Source organism: Cryptomeria japonica, chromosome 3 (genome assembly GCF_030272615.1).
Source record: "Cryptomeria japonica chromosome 3, Sugi_1.0, whole genome shotgun sequence".
NCBI classification, from domain to species: domain Eukaryota; kingdom Viridiplantae; phylum Streptophyta; class Pinopsida; order Cupressales; family Cupressaceae; genus Cryptomeria; species Cryptomeria japonica.
In genome coordinates, this window is record NC_081407.1 from 632845391 (window position 1) to 632866695 (window position 21305).

General features: G+C 32.0%; 1 pseudogene; it reads left to right on the plus strand.

Annotated features, from left to right (window-relative positions):
- Nucleotides 1-6597: 6597 nt before the first annotated feature.
- Nucleotides 6598-9523, plus strand: LOC131072056 (endoglucanase 1-like; annotated as a pseudogene).
- Nucleotides 9524-21305: the final 11782 nt, after the last annotated feature.

Consider the following 21305-nt stretch of genomic DNA (forward strand, 5'->3'; position numbering starts at 1 on the left):
TTCTTTATTAAAATTATTTTTATGTAGATTTTCTTTTTGTTTTCTGATTGGTTGCTAATATTAAACCCATATTTTTGTGTTTTTCTATTTCTAAATTGTCTTGTATCGAATCAAAAGTTAGCAAAGTGAAAATTTAAACCATTTCTTATGTTTTCCCACTTAAATCCTTGGCAAACACAGTAAACATGAGTATAGATGAGGTGGGGAATGTCGCATATTTGTAAGGTTTCAACCCTCAATTATAGGGCATGTGTATGCAGGTGGGCGTTGCTTGGATGCTGGGTGGGATAAATGGAGAGCATCTAAATATTTTCCATAATTGTTGTTACTTTTCTTATTGGTTGGTATCTATATATAATTTATTTGTAGGCAGTGCATTGCAACACCTATGGAGGATTTGTAATGCACATACAATATAGATCAGAGACTTTCATTGAAATAGTGTTTACATTGTAGCAGGTAGGTAACATCTATCGTGTTTTCCTATTGCTATTACTAGCTAGCCATAAACCAGCCAGGGAGAAAATGTGAATAGTATCATGTCCCATAGGAAATCTACATTTTATTGTTCTAAACTTTGATAATGGCTATATATGAATGAAATAATTGTTGATCATCGTATTGCATATTAGTTGTATTTGGGTAACGCACATCAAGATATTCTTTAGCATTATGTCATCAAACATTTAATTCCCACAAAGAATTGTACAAGCTCTCTAGTGGTGGTGTTCTTCTAGATTTTCGTTGCTTCCTTTTGTGTAACATGCAATTTATGGGTTGTTCAAACCTGTTAGATTTGTGAATTTATAATTACATCACTTCAATTTTTAAAATATGTTAAATATTGAAGTTGCAATATAGAAAACATTGGTTGTTATGTTTTTAGAGTGCAACCATTGATTTAACGTTGTCTCATTCAGAATAGCGAGTAAATAATGCAGCAAGGAGAGAACATAAAAGAAATAGTCTTCTACACAGTTATTATTTGTTTTTAGAGGTTTGGGTTTCTTTCGATTTGGTTTATTTCACTAAGATTGGATTTGGATATAAGCAAATACTAGCACTTGCACCAAAAGGAAGTGTAATGGTTATGTCAATAGTAAAATATGTGTTAAGTGATATATTAAAGGATATGAATTGAAGAATGAGTGAACTACAAGTTTATATGACCTTGAGATCACTTAATTACACATACCAATAACATAAAACTAATCATTGCATGGTTTTTGATATTTTCAAAATATTAATTAAAATTGACATGCTCTTCAAATAGTCTTGGATATAGTATTTCGATAGCAGTATCTTGTATTGATGGCCAAGTTAATCTGACCTTGAGATCACTTGATTGCATATACCAACAACATACAACTAACCATTGTAGGGTTTTTGACATTTTTAAAATATTAATTAACTTTGGCATGCTCTTCAAATAGTCTTGGAGTTATCCTTAAATGCCTCTTGCATTCTAGAGAGCTTATACCTTCAATTTTTTAGAGATAATAATTTTATAAATAAATTTAGGGAAAAAATTTTAAAGGCAAAATGACAAATATCAAATGAGAAATAACAAATGAAAAGTCTTTTATTTTCAAAATAATATTAAAATGAAATATATGTTTATCAAAAGATATCTTCCAATTTTTGTATATAGATCATTCATAAGATTACTAACAATAAGAAAGTTAAGATATTATAAGTAAATTAAAATAACATAAATTAATTATTTGAGTAAATTTTTTTAATTTAAATTATTGTAAATTTGAAACCTATACACGTGTCTTAATATTCTTTCATTATAAATCTTGAATTTTAAGACACATAAAACATTAAAGATATATTAATATATCATTTACATAATGTTAAATTACAATTAAGATAACCTAAAGCATATTTACTTCAAATAAGCTAAGTTACATAAAAAATTTCAGAACTATAATTAAAATCAACAAGATCCATTCCAAATTTGAATGTTATTTTTCATAAAAATCAATTTGATTGAAATAGCTATTTATCAACTTTGTCCAATCTTTTTATTAAAATTACTCTTTAAAAATGAATCTCCAACCATTAAGCCACACTTCCTTTTTCTGAATATATTAGAACTTTGTGTTTAAATAGTGCAAAGTTTGAAGAAGAATCACTTGTTCATGTATTTTTCATGATCTTTGGATTCATATGATATTTGATTTTTCTTTCTTATTTAAATCAAAAGTTTATAGTGATTTGTTTTATCTGCAAGATAGATTTTTTAATCAAAGCGTGGTTTGTTGACCAAGGGATCTAGAAAATTTATTTGTAATTGTTGGAAGATTTTAAGTCGAATTTGGCATTTTTAGGTTTCTCTCATCAAAGTCGGGCTTTCTGGGTGAAAACAGAGATGCAATGTTAGTTTTTGGATGTGTTTAGGTACTGAATCTCTATTTGGGTGAAAAGTTAGAAAATTGCTTCTAGAATTCAAAACTTTTGGTGAATTCTTGCGAAGATTTTGTAATTTTGGCAGTTGCAAATTCAAAGATTGATGCATTCTGAGAAGATTTTGTGATTTCAACGGGTGCAAACTCAAAGCTCTAGAAATTTTGAAGATTTCATCATTTTAGCACAGGGACAAGCAAGAGGCAATGGCATGGGCTTTGTTTTTTCCCTCACACTCAACTAAATCATAAAATAATGTCAATATCAGTACAAGACTTACCATCAACAACAAGGTGGTTAAATATTTTCTACATGAAAAATCTAACGAGATAAAAATAAAGACTAGATAATTGTCCCCATGTTAGGACAATGGCTAGGGTTAGACATTTTTTGGGGCTTGGACTATCTCTTGTACCACCATTGGGATATGAAGGCATGCTCGGACTTGTAGGACCATTTGGAGTCAATGCCTGGTACCTGAAACCTGCACAAAACATTTTGCATACATACATACATACATATATATCTATATATATGTATATGTATATACACACACATATCTATGTATATGTATATGTATATGTATATGTATATATATGTATATGTATATGTGTATATACATATACATATATATAGCTATATATGCATATGCATATACATATACATATACATATACATACATGTATATGTATATGTATATGTATATATATATATATATATACATATATATATATATATATATATATGCATATATATACATATATATATATGCATATATATATATATGTATATACATATACATATACATATACATATACATATATATATATATGTATATGCATATGCATATACATATACATATACATATACATATACATATACATATACATATACATATATATATATATATTTATATATATATATATATATATATATGTGTGTGTGTGTGTGTGTGTGTGTGTGTGTGTGTGTGTGTGTGTGTGTGTGTGTGTACACACACACACACACATATATACATCATATGGAGATCACGAATGAGTAATACAAAATCACTCTTTTCACCCTAATCCCCAAGGAAACAATGCAATAATGATCTATTCTACACATAAAATCCATAAGCATCAATATCATCAATCATCAATCATCAAATCCAAATAATAACATCTGATCATAGATTCACATCTCATAAAGCATCACTATAAGTTACCAATATAAAATCCAAGTCATAAGTATACCATCATTAATACCAATACGTCCATGTCAAATAAAGTATAACAGTAATCATTTCTTGAAACATATAAACATCATAAAATAGTCCAATAACATGTATCACATGAATGTATCCACACACACAAATTAGTGAAATGAACCATATATAGTGAGTCAAACATAGTCTAACAAGTCAAAGTAATAAGTATTTGAATCAAAACATGGAGGGGTACTACAAAGAGTCCCTAGCATCATGGACTATAAAACAATTTTTCTTTCTATCTTTCTTTCCTATGAAAATAGTGGATGGTGGTACATATTTTTAATAGTGAATTAGAGAAGATTTTAATTTTTTTATTGGTGTAAGAAAAAAAATTAGAATGAATAGTTGAAAGAAAAAATGCTATAGCATGCATAGAGGTTGAGACAAAGAAACTTCAACCTATTCCTAAAAATACCACAAGGAATGGCAAAAGGAACCCAAATCCCAAACTTAGAAATATAAAATGATTATTGTAGACGTTATTTCAAAACAACGGATTATTTAAAAAAAAAATCCATTAAATAATAAGAAAAAGGAGCTATACAGATAATGAAAAGAAGATTGTATTCACATAGTGACATGATCAAAATTGAAACACAACAACCATAATACCAAAGATATTAAACAACATTACAAAATTGCATAATGAAGCACACACAAATATTGCAAATAACACTATGAAATAGTGGCAAAGACAACAAGGATGATCTCCACACTGCATAAGCAAGCAGGCGCTAGTGAAAGGCTAAGAAGTCATGAGACAACTCACCATGATAAACATGTGAGAGAGAGAGAGAGAGAGAGAGAGAGAGAGAGAGAGAGAGAGAGAGAGAGAGAGAGAGCGCTTGCTCGATGACAATAGGATACTAATCCCATAATCATTTTCTCTCACAATCCATACACACCGATGGGATAAGGAAATAACCTCCAATCCACGTCAAACTAGGTTTAACAATAATTAACAACACACTCAAATACCAACACCAATGTATAGATTCTGAGAAGTCAATGTTGCTCAAATAGAATACAACTCTATTATTTTCAAAATAGGGAGTAGGACAAGAATACAATCACTTCAATCCACTGAATAGTAGCCAAGGATGATCACAAACCAAGGCTAACCTACACAAGTGATTTCCTAACAAGGAACTCTAAATCAAACAGAACGATGACAAATCACTACTCACTTCCCAAGGCAAGGAGATGCTAAAATTATTGATGCAAGACACATGCAAAAATAATGACATATTGGGAAGGCTCTAGAGACAAAGAGGTAAAAAATTCATAACAAGGTCACCCTAAGAAATGGTCGATAAAGGCTTACCAATGATGAAATGATAAAAATGGGTAGTTTGACGACAAAGGGTAGCCAAACAAGACAATATCACTCAAATGGGACACCGAAGCCTAATAGCACAGTAGCACCCACATGGTGTAGTCCAAGTTTGGTGCTTAAGTCCTAGTCAACCACTAGTGTCCTCTACTAGTATTGGTGTCCTCACCTAGTGCTAGGGTCAAGATAGGGCGATGTAGTCTATACAAGGTGTTGGTGCGCATACAACTAAGCAATTTCAAGTAGTAATAGGATCCGTAAGACATGCCAAACACCCTAAAGAAGCCAAAAACAACCCTTAACAAACACAAAGCCTAGAAATAGTGAAAAAACAACACCAAGTCGAACAAATAATTCTATATATTGAGCACACAATGACACCAATGAGTGAAGGAGAAGGTAGGGAGGTGCATTATGACCTTCCAAATATTCTTACATGCTTCCATTAGAAAAACGACATAATAACATCTAGTTCATTGCTTATTATTAACAAAAGTATGAATAAATAAAAAGATCATTGCAATCACATCTACACATAGAAAATCTTAAGCACATTTTATAGCATTATGTTAGCATCCTTGACATTGTATTGATTGTTTGAGATGTCAACACATCTTATTCAGAACTCTTACTAGATTTGGCTATTATCAAATAAGTGCATGTATCCCCTCTACCATACAACAAGCCTCGCAATGCTTATCAACACAACTTCATATTTAACATTAGATATAGAAGATACAAGTACAATAGAAAAAGAAACATTGATAACAAACAAAACCAAATTATTAAGACTCAAACATGTAAGAAGCATCTTATCTGAAACCAAGCCATATGATTAAACTAATCTTACATTTAAAAATAAACAAGATTATAAATATGTTTATTTTAACTCTTCTAGTAAACCTCATAGTATTCTATTCTTCATTTCCCTTATTTAAACGTTATTTAAACGTCAAGTAACGTAATTTGATATTAAATCCTCATATGCTATATACTTTATCTTTGATTTCGAAGACCGCCTTAATTCATATACTTGTTTTCCTTGATTTCCTTGAGTGCAAATAAAATACAAGGTCAAAGTGTGATTAATTTTGAAAGCATTGCGGGTTTCATGTGCAGATCATAATGTGAATACGATCTTAATCTTTCAGTTCATGTTACTCGCTCAAGTAGACAAATTATACTCCACTGTACTTCAAGCTCATATATCAAAGAATAAAATAATGATGTGGTTGATGGTTATCCACAACATTAATTGGGAAGCGTGAAGTCTGAGATTCGCAGCCATAGCATATGTTGCGTACGCATTTAGTTATGGAGAAGAATGTCCGAAGTTGCAATGAAGTGTTCCTTAATAAAATGCTTTATCTATTATTGTACATTTAATGGGTAAGTTGCGTAACTACCATTGATAACAGTGCTGAATTAAGTTCAGTAACAGTCAATAATCTTAAACCTGTTTTAACATCTTAAACATCTATATAAAGAGAGTAAGGTGCATCGCATAGCTGTAAGAAATTGAGTGGGAGTTTGTGGTAGGCTATCAGGATGAGTGGGAAGATAGCTTTAGTATTTGGCCAGAGCAGAGGCTGGTCATAACTATAGAGATGCTCTTACGAAATCCATTTTTTTCTTTGAAGGGCAGAGATCCGGCAAGCTTCTCTTCAATCAGAGGATGAAATGGAGAAGGGATTCTGGCCTTTCTGACGGAGCTGCTTATCATTTACATATGTCGTAGTTATTCAATTAGCTTAAATATTACAATTTTTTTTATTTTTTAATCTAAACATTCTATTTTAAATTTTGATTTATTTAAGTGATTCATTTAAAGTTGTATTAGTTTCTTAGTAAAATCTTTTTAGTAATGTGGTTGTAGATGAATTATCTAAATAAATCAAAATTTATGTTGTTTATTCAAATCTCACATTTAAAATGTTGAAACACCATGCAAGATTTTGATCTTTCTGAGGAAGCTGCTTACCATATTCATAAATATTTAATTTTTTGATATTTTGATTTAAACAGCATATTCTAAATTCTGATGAGAATGTTCATATAAAATTACATTAATTTCTTGAATAAAACCCATTTATTAATATAATTTCAGATATACTAATTAAACAAGTGAAAACTTAAAATATATTATTTATATCAAACATTACATTTGTAATGTTCTAAGATCATTAAAACTATAATGTTGGAGGACAAATGCAAAAATATTTAAGCTAAGAGCATACATCAAACATCAACTTATTCTGCGTGTACATTTACATTCAAACACTACAAACACACACTCTAACATAAATATTCTAAGATTTCTTTTTGGTTTCAGGTGGACATGAAAGGAGGATATTATGACGCAGGAGATAATGTGAAATTCAGCTTCCCAATGGCATTTACCACCACCATGTTATCATGGAGCGTCTTGGAGATTGGCGGAAAGATGGGAAATGAACTCCAGCATGCCAAGGAAGCCATTCGTTGGGATACAGATTACTTGCTCAAAACCACCGCTTATCCAGGCACTCTATACGTCCAGGTATCCATGCAAAAGTTGGGGTATCTTGATTAATGTAACACTACAAACGTGCGTAATATTTAAATTAATAGAGTCAGATGATTACTCGAAAAATTAAATTAAATACAATTGTATTTTGATGAAATTGAAAGGTGGGAGAGCCCAGCATGGATCACAAGTGCTGGGAGAGGCCAGAAGACATGGACACTCCTTCGCAGCGTGTACAAAATAGATGCTCAGAATCCAGGCTCGGATGTTGCTTCTGAAACAGCTGCGGCACTTGCTGCGGCTTCCATGGTTTTCAAGAAAACAGACGGCCCTTATTCTAAGCTCCTCCTCCAAACTGCAGTGCGGATGAAGTCACTTTATTTAAATGAATGGTAATGTTATGCCTCATCCAACTTTGAAAGTGGTTTATAATTATCTATTGGGAAAGAAAATCCAAAATAATTTGTGTTGTACTAGATTAAATCATTTTTCAGTTTACTGTAGATTGAATGTAAACAGCATTCTAAGTTTTTATCCATTTAGTTGCTCATCTGAATTTAAAGTAAGATTTATTTATAAGTGTGATTTAAGATGAGCCGTCATCTCAAGAAATCTATATTATTCAATTTGAAATCTCAGAATCAATTTTAAACAACACATGCTTAAATGATTACCTATATTATTCAACTTGAAATCTCCGAATCATTTTTAAACATCTTCTAAACTTTGATATGCATGTTCTAAGCTTTGATATGCTTAAATGGCTCACCTGTAGTCACAGTAAGCTCTACCCATTGAAGATGAACAACCTAAACAAACAAAACTCAACGTCTTATTTAAGCCGAAATATCTGCTATTAATCCTAACTATCATGATAATTATCAGGTGTTTGCTTTGGCGGACGAGCATAGAGGAGCTCAAAGTGACTCCCTCGCCTCTGTAGTCTGCCCGTATTATTACTCCTACTCTGGCTACCGCGTAAGTATAACTATATATAAATGTAATTGAAATTTCAATAACTTCCTGGCAGGTAATAGAAATTAATTTGTGGTAATGGAAATTAATTTGTGGGTGCAACGTGGCTGGCAAAAGCCACGAGAAGTCAAAAATATTTTAACTACATACAATCAAATGGCCCCGCTCTGGGCTATCGCGATAACGTCAACGTACTGAGCTGGGACCAAAAGCATCTAGGCACAAGAATTCTTTTGGCTCGGGTATGTTACCGTGCACATTTAAAGTCATAAACTCCTGGCTTTTTTTCACGTTAGAACTCATTTCATATCTTCTTACTCGTGTTCCTGGCGGGAGGTTATGCTAAACAAAGTGACGTCTCTTGGTGAATATCAAGGCCTTGCTAACAATTTTATTTGTTCTCTATTGCCTGGAACGTCTTCAGCGCGATATTCACCAGGTCACAATGAGTTATTATCTGTATTGAGTAAAATTATCGTTATGTTTCTTCCATACACTAGAAAACATGTTCTTTATGTATGTAGGCGGTCTTCTGTTCAACGGCCCAACTGATCAATGTAATTTGCAATATGTTACATCCAAGATCTTCTTGCTCTTCACCTACGCCAAATAATTGAGCAACTCCAAGCAAGTAGTGATATGCGCTAATACCATAATCACTCCCTCCAAACTACGCTCCATTACAAAAAGACAGGTAAACAACATATACTTCTACTTTATATTCTGGTAACATCTCAGTTGAAATTATTTCAAACTTCTGTGCTTTTTCGGGGCTCAGGTCGATTACATCTCGGGAGACAATCCCCTAGGAATGTCATACATGGTGGGGTACGGTCCAAAATTTCCACAGCATATTCATCACCGTGGATCATCTTTGTCTTCAATTTACGCCCATCCTAAGATTATATCATGGAACGATGGTTTCATATACAGCAGCTCGCCCAACCCGAACGTTCTGGTTGGAGTAGTTGTGGGAGGGCCCGATGTGAATGGCCAATTCAAGGATGAGCGCTCTGACTATTCACATTCTGAGCCAGCTACTTAGATTAACGCTCCACTGGTTGGATCCCTCGCCTATCTGGCTCGCTTCTAAACTAGTTTTAATTTCTTTATCACACAAAATCTATAGAACCACGATAATAAGCGTCGTTCTCTATACAGGCAGTCCACACTATACATAATGACAATTAATACTTTTGTCTCTTTGTCATTAAGAGGTGTAGGTAGTTTCATTCTATTTCTATAGCTTTGGATCTATGATTCTCTTGTTTAGCATTTTTTATTTTTATTGTTTGATATCAATTTAAATCTTATTTATTAATTTTTAATCATGTATAATTATTATATCATTGATTTTTATTATTTTTTTTTCAATTATTCAGTTGTGTATATATCTATCTATTTAAATCTTATTTATTAATTTTTAATCATGTATAATTATTATATCATTGATTTTTATTATTTTTTTTTCAATTACCCAGTGATGTATATATCAAAGATTTTTTTTTCATGTTTTATTGATTCATATCTTTTGATAAAATAACACCCTACTTTCATACAGTCAATGTTTTATGTTCCATATTAGTGAGTTTATTTCATAGTTGTGTAGCTTCCCCTCTTTCATAGAACTTGCTTCTTAATAAATGTTAACATGCTTTACTTGTATTGTTCAAAAGTTCTAATGATAAACCTAAGGACGATGTACTTTACCGACAATATTTTATGTTCCCTTGAGGTAGGATAAAATTGTACAATTCTTGAGGTCCCAAACCTAATATTATTATCATCGGATATCCTTATAATAATTATCTCCTTTATATAGATCTTGTCCTAATAAGATAATAGAAAGGTAAACCTCTAAACCCAAAATAACCCTACTTATACATAATATAATAATTGTACAAATTATTTTCATAAATTATTATTAAAAAAATAAAGAATATGTACCACATATTGATATCTTAATCCACCTAAATACATTGTGATATGATCCCCAGATACCTAATATGACATCCCATCTTGACATCATTCATCCTAACAAATTCCTGAACCACTTCTTTACTATAACACCTAAGACATGTATTTCAATCAACAAAACTTATATTTTTAAACCATGGAGTAACATGTAAAGCCTAGAATAATGAGCAACAAGACCAACAAATAGGCTAATTATAATAGCATTGGATGACCTTTAGTATCCTTTTAAACCCAAACTTGGGCATTTCGATGCATGTGGTGCCCACTATATAACAAGTCCTGATGTAAATAGAGAACATGGGAAGCATTGCTATATATACCAATTCCCGTTCATTTCTCTTTCACTCTACCAATTTAATTGAATAAGCACAACGAATATCAAGATGAGATTTATGTGTGATTATCACTCCCTTTCTCATACCCATCATGCTTGAGGAATGTATTTTTAAGATTAAAATCTTGTTAATTCCTAATACATGTGAAAATAACATTTCACAATGAATGGGGTACTTTCATTTTTAATATGAGAGAATTACTTTCCAATCAATAAGTAGTGTATACACTAAAAAATGGTCTGGAGATAATTGATTAAATACGAAGTTATTTAATTAATGAACCCTTCCCAATTCATTAAATATGTAACTGGTTTAATTAATTACCCCTTTTAATTTCTCTACTTGTGACTAAATATAAGAATTTATTCATTTAGTTCATTCGATAATTCCTCTTAATTAATTAATTTCCCCCATCAAATTCAATTCTTCCAATCCTATAATTAAATAAACAAATTAATGATTTGTTAAATTTCATTATTCATTTCTTAATTATTTGAATTTATAAATTCTAATGAGCACATGGATCCTACCTTTAACCACCTAATCTAACCACCCCCTAACCTAATCCAACTTCCACATCCTAACCTCTTTTTAACCTATTTGGAGTGTACACACCCCTTTGAATACACATGGCACCTTTGCCACATGTCTTCTCCCCTTTCACACTTGCCCTCTAATAAGAAATTTATTGAAGATCCTTGCCACTTGTCACCACAGAGATGACATGTGTCCTTCCTTCCAACCTCTTCTCCAACTTCCTCAATCTTAGCCATTGATGTCTCTTGATCAGATCATGATCGTCAATTCTTGCCAGTTCATCCTGGCCTTGGAAATCCTATAAATATCCCTCATTTTCATCAATAAATCCCCCTATATCTTAGATTAATTTGTATTGTTATTATCTTGCAATCTGCATTTATCAATTATCATTCAGAATATCACTTTTTGCATAATTTGAGCATCATGTCATAATAATCTTGCATTTAATATAGAATCATGTAGATACTCATATATTTATTTGACATCTTGATGGTCATTGCTTGCTTCTGAGAGCCACACCTATCAACCTTCAATGTCCTTGAGATTAGAGGAGGATGGAACATCATAAAGGAGGCGAGGTTGTATTTCTTGTTTTTAAATTGCTTCCTAGTTTTAATACTTGTTTCATCTATGTGTTGTTTTATTTTGTTTAATGATTGACACACTTTTTCGACACACAACTAGTATTTGAATTTATTAAAGTATGTGTTTTCTAGATGTGTTTTTAAGGTTAAAATCTAGTTCTTAATTCTTCAGACATGCAAAAATAACCTTTCACAATCAAACTTAGAGGATAGCCTGGAGGATGATGTCAGAGCTCTCCCTCGATATGATAGAACACATGAGATACATGGTGGCTCTCCATCAAACTTCTATTTTCAATGATGGGTAAAACATTTATTTCTATTCATGGTTGATATCGTGGTGAGGCTACAGGCAGATTGCTTCATTATTGCTCACACACTTTTTGGTTCTTTAGTGAGCTCTTCTGACTTTTATGATGCCTGCAAATTCTACTTAACCATTATAAACTTAAGAACTTTGTAAATTATATAATGGGTGGTGATAGGTTTTCGTGTTGAGCCTATTGATTGTGAAGACCTAAGGGCCAACCAAACTATTGAGAGAATTCTAGAAAAGGGGGAGCTTATGCCCTATATAGAAAAGTTGCATGGATGGGATCCTAAAGTGTCTAGGATTTTTGCTAGGGGATGGAAAGATGGAAGACTTACCTTGTTTGGAAGGGCTGTGGTGGTGGATGAGACCCTTATTGCAAACATTACTGGGCTCCCTATGAAGGGTCTCAAAGTTTATAGAGACCGAAAATATTTGAACCCAATGGTGAAGAAATTCCCCAAAAATGACAAAGAAAGGAATTTGCTAGTGAAGAAAACTAAAATTTTCTATGATGCAAATACATTAAACCGATTTGGAGGGAGGTTCTTAAGGTGTTAATAGAAAAAATTACCATGGACGATCCGTACTCATGGGTCTTCAGTCATCATTTTTTTTTTCTTAATCACTTCAGACACAGGGCTAGGGTTTCTTTTCCTTTCTATCTTTTATCATCCTTCAATGCTAGCTTTTCTTAACATAGAGAGAATCCTAGTGCTAAGCTTATCCTTCATGAGAGTCTTTTTGTTCTTGTTTATGTACATTTTAAGGCCATTTCTGCCAATCTTAATTCCTCCTCATTTCTATTTCAGAGGATATGGATTCAGAAACCAACAATTCTAATGATTCCAATTGGAACATGGACATGGAAGATGAGTGCCCTATTCCCCCTATGAAAAATCCAAGAATATTCCCCCTCATGTTGGGAAAGAGAAGAATATTGACTTAGATTTTGACCCCTACCCTACCTCAAGTGCCAAGATTGCCTCTAAGAAGTTAAAAGGTCCTTCCATTCCTAAGGGCAAGGCTTTTGACTTAGAGGAACATTTACCCATGCATGACTATTAGGCTCCCCAGTCTCCCCTACTTTCGCTCAACTCTTATCCTTCTATGAATAGGGAAAATAGACCCCAATTCTCCAACCAGCTCGAACTAGACTCTCCCCTACTGAATTTGGACTAGGAATTCCCCACTAATATCCTAGCTATTGCTAGAAATGGTGAAGTGAATTCTTTCCGGATAATGAAGTGGGCTTTCTATGAGATCAAGAATCTCAATATAAAATAGAAGGCCATTAGCAGCAAAGTGGAAAGGCTGGAAACTGGCAATGAGGGCTCTCATTACAGACAGAGTTCCAAGGGTAAAGACCTTTGGATGAAATAGAAAAAGGTTTCAGTTATTGATTGTCTCACAAAAAATGTTGAAGCCCTGAATAGCTTGGAAAAGGACTATGAGATTAATATTGCAGTCATGGTGAAGAAGATTAAAAGTATTAAAGAGTCTCTCCACTCCATTATGTCTCATAGTCATATTGTTATCAAGACCACCACAGATAGCATGAATACCATGGTTATAACTATGGAGAAGGGAAATCAAAGCAACTTAGTCATGGAGTTGGACTTGGAAAAGGAAAAAGGAAATGATGAGTCAGAGGGTCCAAGCAAGAGAACACGGGCCAATTTGAAGAGGAAAGTTGAAAAAACCCCTACAGGAGATTCAAGAATTTAAAAAAGTGGGTCAGAATATGAATTTTCTTGAGGTAGAGTTCATTAAGACCCTTAAGACTTTGGCCTAGTTGTCTTTGGCTTCTGTTGGGTTGCCTTTTTCTTCGTTTTTTCTCTTTTGGCATCATTTTGCTTAATTCTTATGCTTTGCATGTTTTATCTTGGTTATTGACCTTTTGTAAAGTGTTCTGAGTCCCTTTAAAACCTTCTTTTATTGTAATAAAAAACCTTTCACAATGAAAGGGGCACTTTCATTTATAAAGTGACGCTATTTAGACAAATAAATGTAAGAATTACTTTTCAAAGTTTGAATTTTACTTTTAAGGGACTCATTAGGAAAATCATTATCATATATTAATGACATTATTGTATTTTCCAATTTCAACCCTATTTGTTGGGCTAAACAAAATAAACCCCTTTCTCCCCCTTCTAAGAAAGTTGATTTGGTGGACTCTAAGGAGGAAGAGGAATCTAAGGATTCATATTATTCCTCATCCATAGGCTCAAATTGGTCTTCGGATGGTTCTAAGGAGAAAGGCCCCTTCACCCCCTATGAGGCTCCCCATCACCAACACATGGTGTTTCTACTCTCAAGCTTGATTCCTTTGTTTGGGCTGATAAAGTTTCTAGGCTGGTAGAGGTGGTTGACAAACATGATGCAGTCATTCATTGGCTCTTCTCCCAACTAAATATGTTTAAGAAGAAAAGATCAATATGATGGAAGTGGTGGCTAAGGTGGAGGCTCGTGGTGATTATTGGGCATTGGATGAAAATGACAAGAGGGTTTGGAAATCTACCAATGACATGGATATAAAATTGGAAAGTTGGGAGACTATGTAAGAAAAAATTAAGGATCTCAATGCAAATATTACTCAAAGGGATGAGAGGAAATACATGGTTTAATTGAAGGAAAATCACGGGGCTCTCAAAAGAAAAGAAGAGGAATTGAATTCTCTAAGCCAAGAAATGGAGATGAAGGATTCTACCTCTTTGCATGCAATCCAGGAGGAGATAGAACATAGGAAGGTGAAGAGAAAGAGACACCTAGTGTCTCCTTCTATGGCATTATATCCCCTCACCTCTTCTTTCAAGGCTACTCTGGATTCGATTACACTAGCCTCTAGGAAAGATTCTAACAAAAATCCATCTTTTTCTGAGGTAGTTAAGATTTTATTCTAGGATTGGCAAGATGATAATGCATCCACTCAGTAGACCATTCCTTTGTTTCTTTCGTGGGTGGTTATTAGTGTGGTCTATTTTTTTTCTCTCTATGTAGTGGTCCTATTCTAATTGTCTACTATTTTTGTGCATTTTTTTATTTTACCAGTAGTTTTTTGGCTAGGTGTGCACTCCTCATGCACCCTAGGCAGTTTCTCTTAAGAAGTTATGTAAAAGGTTAGGGCCTGTCCCATTTTAATTAATCAAAACAACTTGTGTAAGTTTTAGTAAAATTCTATAGCAATGCAAAGGTCATAGAATATGTTTGAAGCCTAGAAAAGTGTATTTTTAAAATAATTAAAAGGAAGCTTCTAGGTCACTTGATTTCAATATATAAAATTTCTATTAATATTTGTAGACACCAAAAAGTGTCCTACCTTAATTAAATAAATATTTTATTTATTTAATTATTTTATACTAAGTATTCTTCTAATTAAATAAAATTTAATTTATTGAATTAATTCAATTATCATTTTTTATACCCTTTCTCTATTTAAATGAATATTTTTATTTTTAAATTATCCTTTCCCTAAATTAAATAAATATTTTATTTATTTAATTGGCCCCACTTCCTCTATTAATTAAATAAATCTTTATTTATTTAATCAATTCATTATCTTTTTCACTCTATGACACGTCATTTACTTCTTAATTTTCCTCTACCTACCCCTTCATTATTTTATTAGTTTTCCTAACTACCCTCTTATTATTTTATCATTTTCTATACCTAGCCTTTAACCCTAGCTGACCATTTATGTTTTCACCTCTTAATCTAATCCCTCCTTTCTCTAAAAGGTGTCTTCTATGTAAGAGGATACTCTCATCATTATCAACCCTAATCAGCAATCTAACACTTTATGTGATCAATCAGTCTTCTTGTGATCAAGCAACTTCACAACCACAATCAATTCTTTGTTTAGCTCTTGTGCATATAGAAAATCTGAGAGAAAATATATCAAACAACATAAATGGAGATATGAGACAATGAAGATCAAATCCTACTTGGAATTTGAATGGTACTATTGTTCAATTTGTTAATTTTCATGTTCTTAGATTTCTTCATTGGTGTATGGTGAGTTTTTTTTATTGTAGAACTAGGATTATTTTTTATTTAATCTTTGTGGTTTTGCAATAGTTTTTCATCATCATTTTCACCTCACACAACATTAATAGACCAAAATCTCCCTTAGGGTTTCAATAGTCAAGGAGTTATAAATAGTTAAATTTAATTGTTAATTTTATTTATAAATTTATTTTCATATTTGTTAAGAGTTCAATCCTTTGAATGACACATTTAAAAATGGTGCTTAAACAGAATGGATTTTAAAGGAACATGGAACTTTCAATAATGTTAAAAAATAAGTGGCAAACAACCTATTTTGAAAATATTAAATTATTGAATGCTTCTATCACTTCTTTTGTAGATTTGGCTCTAAAGATTTTATAAGACATTTTTATTGCACTATTGAACCTAAAAAAATATGTATTGTTGAAATTACATGATAAAAAAGAGAATAAAATAAAAAAATTGAGGGCAATATGTTAAAATTTTAACTTTTTCCATTAGCATAAGTTTCAAATTAAAGGATGACAATATTCAAGGTTTATTTGTCACTAGTTTACTTCCACATATTAAAAGACTAGTTTTCCAAGACTTACCTATGATTTTTTATATTTATGTGCTAGTGTGTGCAAATGCAAGTGTTTTAAATTGGAGGATCCTTCTTTACACAATTAAATTTTTAATGACCCCTCTCATAGCTTTGATATTTCATTAGTAGAAACTTTTTAAAATAGGGACAATGATAATCAATCAATTGTTTGTTATATTGAAAACCTTTAAAAGATCCAAATATTTGATTAGATTGGAGGAACATCCACATCTTATATTGGAACATAATATTATCAGTTTTCCTTTAGTTAAACCATTGGATATTTGTAAAATAATTCACAACACATGATTTAGTAGATTTATTTTTATCATGATATGGATGGGAAATCTATAAATAGTTGCACCAAACTAAAACATAAAATTAAGGATCTTATCCATAAATGAATGAAACAAGTTTAGAATAATTATGATCATACACATAAGTAGGCTATACAAATAAAATAAAATTATAAGGATTAATTTGATAATGATCAAATTGGTGACATTGTATCACATATAGATATCACACAAGAAGAAAGGTAAGTTTTATGCTGCATGTTTCATCTTGTATAACTCCTTGCACTACATGGGTCTCAAATTAATATCATTAAGATACAAAAAAGAGAACTTCATATATGGAGTCCCAAATTCAAATAAAAGGATAATACTTAAAAAGGCTAGAACACCAAATGGACCTCTTTGAAGGATATTTACTAAGGTAACTCTTTTACATCATGATGAAATATTTCTATATAAGGGTAGTAACAGGGAAAATTCTATTTATCCCAACATTATATTTATTTCTTATGACTTCATTTGTGTTTTCCTTATATGTTATATTGTGTCTCCCACTTGGGACACTATTTTAATGAAATTTGATATATTTCCACTTTTATGATGGTATCTCTCCATTAATTATATTATTTCAACATGTATCCTCATTGGTAGCATTATACTTCTTATCATTATCTATGATTTTATGATTTACCTCTCCATATGTTATCACATGATCAAATTATTATGTTTATATGATTATCTAAATTGTAAAGATTAGATTATTTTTCATATAATTTATCATTTTATTCAAATTTATTGCACTTGAAACCAATTGGAAGAGGTCATATAATGTAACTCGTAGTCTTTTCATTAGTTTGGTTATATAGTTAGTACTTCATGATTTCTTGCATTTTAGACAGATCTCATTAATTTTTTTCTCCAAGAACCATCTCTTACTTTTGTTTCTCTAATTAGTAACTATTTTGATTCTAAGTAAAATTTTCTTGCTCTATTTTTTTTTAATTTGGTCGTAAACAAATTGCATGTATTTTACATTCTTACCAAATGTTTGTTATTGATTTTTCTTTTATTTTGTCAAGATATGTAGTACTCATTACAAGGAGAATGTAACAAAAATATTTTTTGTCTTTAAACAAGTTTTTGTATATTTACTTTAGTGTTACATTTTTATTTATTTTTATATTGGCATATACATATTCCTACTCATTTCCATCCAATTCAAAGTGAAATTAATTTTGTGGTCAAAGTTAAATGCATTTCTCCTTTCTTTTATCTTTTGGGCTTACTTTGACCTACATATTGTTATGTAATGAATATTTTCTAAGTGGTATTATTTTTTCTTAAATATGATACATAGCTTGAGCCTGAATGGTCCTATTTCTATTAACACAAAAGGACTATCCTAATCTAGAGTTTTTCAATTTTCTACATAGGTTTGAATCTAAAATTCATGGGATTAACCCAAGTAAATTGTATAAATTAAGGAAATGAACCTTAAAATTTAAATTATGTGCCTAATAATCCTCTTTCTAAGTGATTATTGTGTCATGTCTTGATACAAATTTTTTTTTTTTTGTACCCTTTGGAGTTGTATTGAAGGGAAAAACCTATTTTTTTTAAGAGCACCTAGAAATCATCTAAGTGCCTCATAAGATTCTTGTTTGACCATTCATAAAAGAATAAAGTACTACATCACAAGCTTGCATCATCATCTATGCCTCATAAACAAGATTTCCTTATATCTTTGATAATTTTTAAGAATTATAAAATAGTATCATAGTGGTTTGACATAAGGAGAATTGGTACAACCCCATAAAACTCTCTATACGTTTTTTCAACATAATCAGCTTATTATTATAAATATAGATATTTTTGTTGATGTAGAATTCTTCTAGTATTGATCTATTTTCTAAATTAAAATTCACTTCTACATATATTGTTTAAATAAAAACACACTTGTGATGAGATTTTTTTCATTTTTACACTCACAAATTTGACTATTAAAAATCTAAGAATGACCTACTTTTGGTTTTAGTATCTTACTTCCAACAAGTCGAAGAACAAGAAATTTGATGTTAAGATTAAAAATCTATAATAAAATAATGGACAACTATCTATCAATCATGGTCCTCCCCCAATTCTAGTTAGTTGAAGTTAAATTTTGATGGGTCCTTCAAAGGGAACCCAAGTCGACTAGGAGGGGGTGGTGTCATTAGAGACTCGAGAGAAAAAATTGTGGTGTCCTATGTGTCCAATCTAGGTGTAACGTCATAAATTTTCACATCCAATTTAATCCTCATGTTGTTCTCCCACTTTAGTGTGTCATATCCCCATCCTCTCTCTAGGTCTAGTTTCACCTTATTATCCAACTTTGAGAAGAGTACCTAAATCTAGTTTCATGTTACAGCTTGTATCCAAGTTGAAAACCTAGCATATGAGATCCCTTGTGATGATTATGAATTCTTCTCCATTTGTAGAACAAATATCTCTTCTTTTTGGCACATATTTACTAGCTATCACTATGATCAATTCAACATTAACAAGTAAATTTTGCACTACCAACCTTCTCAATCCTAATCACCTAGGGTTGCAGATTTGAATACCTCTGAATATCTTTCTATAATGATATCTGAAAATCTCATACCCATGATCTAGGGTCAAATAATCTCTAAGTCCCTTTTAGACATCTTCAAATATTTCCTAATGAGGGTTAGTACCCTGTGATTTCCTTGGTCTCGAAGCTGAACTAGATAGTTGATCAATGAAATCTTGATTGAAGTCTTCGTCTTTTAGCTTTCAGTTGGAATGGGTTTTTTGATGAACTTTCCATTATACTAGGGCTTGAATAAACTAAGGAGATGCAACCAATTCTTTTTATCAAGAGAAAATTAGGACTCTTTTTCTACTTTATGATCTTTATGAATCTATATCAACTAGTGTTTGAATTCCAACAAACAAGTCTACCAAAATCTCTAATTTATAGCATCAAAGGTCCTCATGAAAAGTAAATAAAATCAAGAGTGTGAGAAACAAGACTTTAGACAACTCACTATTTTAGTGGTGCTAAAAACTACTTTAAAGACTTTGAGAATTCATTCTAAGCCACATAGAATGCTTTTGATTTTACTATTGCTTGTGTCGAGACCTCTGAGAAATCACAATTATTTTATAACATAATTTGGTAAAAATTCCCGATTAAATCAATAAATTCCATTCATTAATCCTTCATCATGTAGAGTTCAATATGATAGATGTAGTTGTTGCTAAATTTAAATCCTCACCATTGATCCAAAAGAATCAATAGCCATCGACTGAATTTGAATTTTCCCCACTAAACTCACTTTTCCTTTCTATTGATTATTGGGTTGTTGGTGCTCTAGAAATCCCCTAGTGATAGATACAAGCTCCATCGATGTCCAAGTTACAAGTACTTAGTGCCATCGTTGGGTTGTTGGAACCCAAAAGGTCTTCCATTGACAAAAAGAGTTCCAATGACCTCTCAATTTCTCTACCTCAATGTCCATGCCCGTTGAAACACAAGCCACAATTTTCATCTATAGATTCTTCATCACTGGGTCATTGGGTCGTGAAAGGGCTCCACCAATAGTTGTAACCTCACCAATAGAACAAGCCCACTTTGACATGTCACTAGCTTGTTGTTTCTCCCATAAGCCCACAACCATGATTCCATCACCAAGGCATTGGATGTCAAAAGGGGCTCTAATGATAGTGTAAGTTCCACTGAGGTCTTGGGCCTACCACGGGCCTACAAGCCATAATAACTACCTCTGATTCTTCAATTGGAGGATCATTGGATCTTGAAAGAGCGCCCAATGATAAAATAGGCTTCAACTATAGGTATATAATTCCCATTCCATGTTACCACATTGTATCCATAGTTGGGTTGCTAGGTCTTGGGAAATATCCCAACGATAGTGAAAACTTCAACAATAGACTACTATACCTATTCCTTGTTATTGTATCATTTGCATCATTAGGTCATTGAGGCTTAAAATATTTACCAACAATAGTGGAAGCCTCAATGATGGGGCTTGATAGTTAAAAGGACTTATTATGCATGTAAACACTTAGTGTATACTAGGGAGTTAAGGGGTGACAGGGTTGTAAATTTATGATATCAAATCCAAAGAGGTAGAAAACATACCTAAGAAATATTTGACCCAGTAAGAA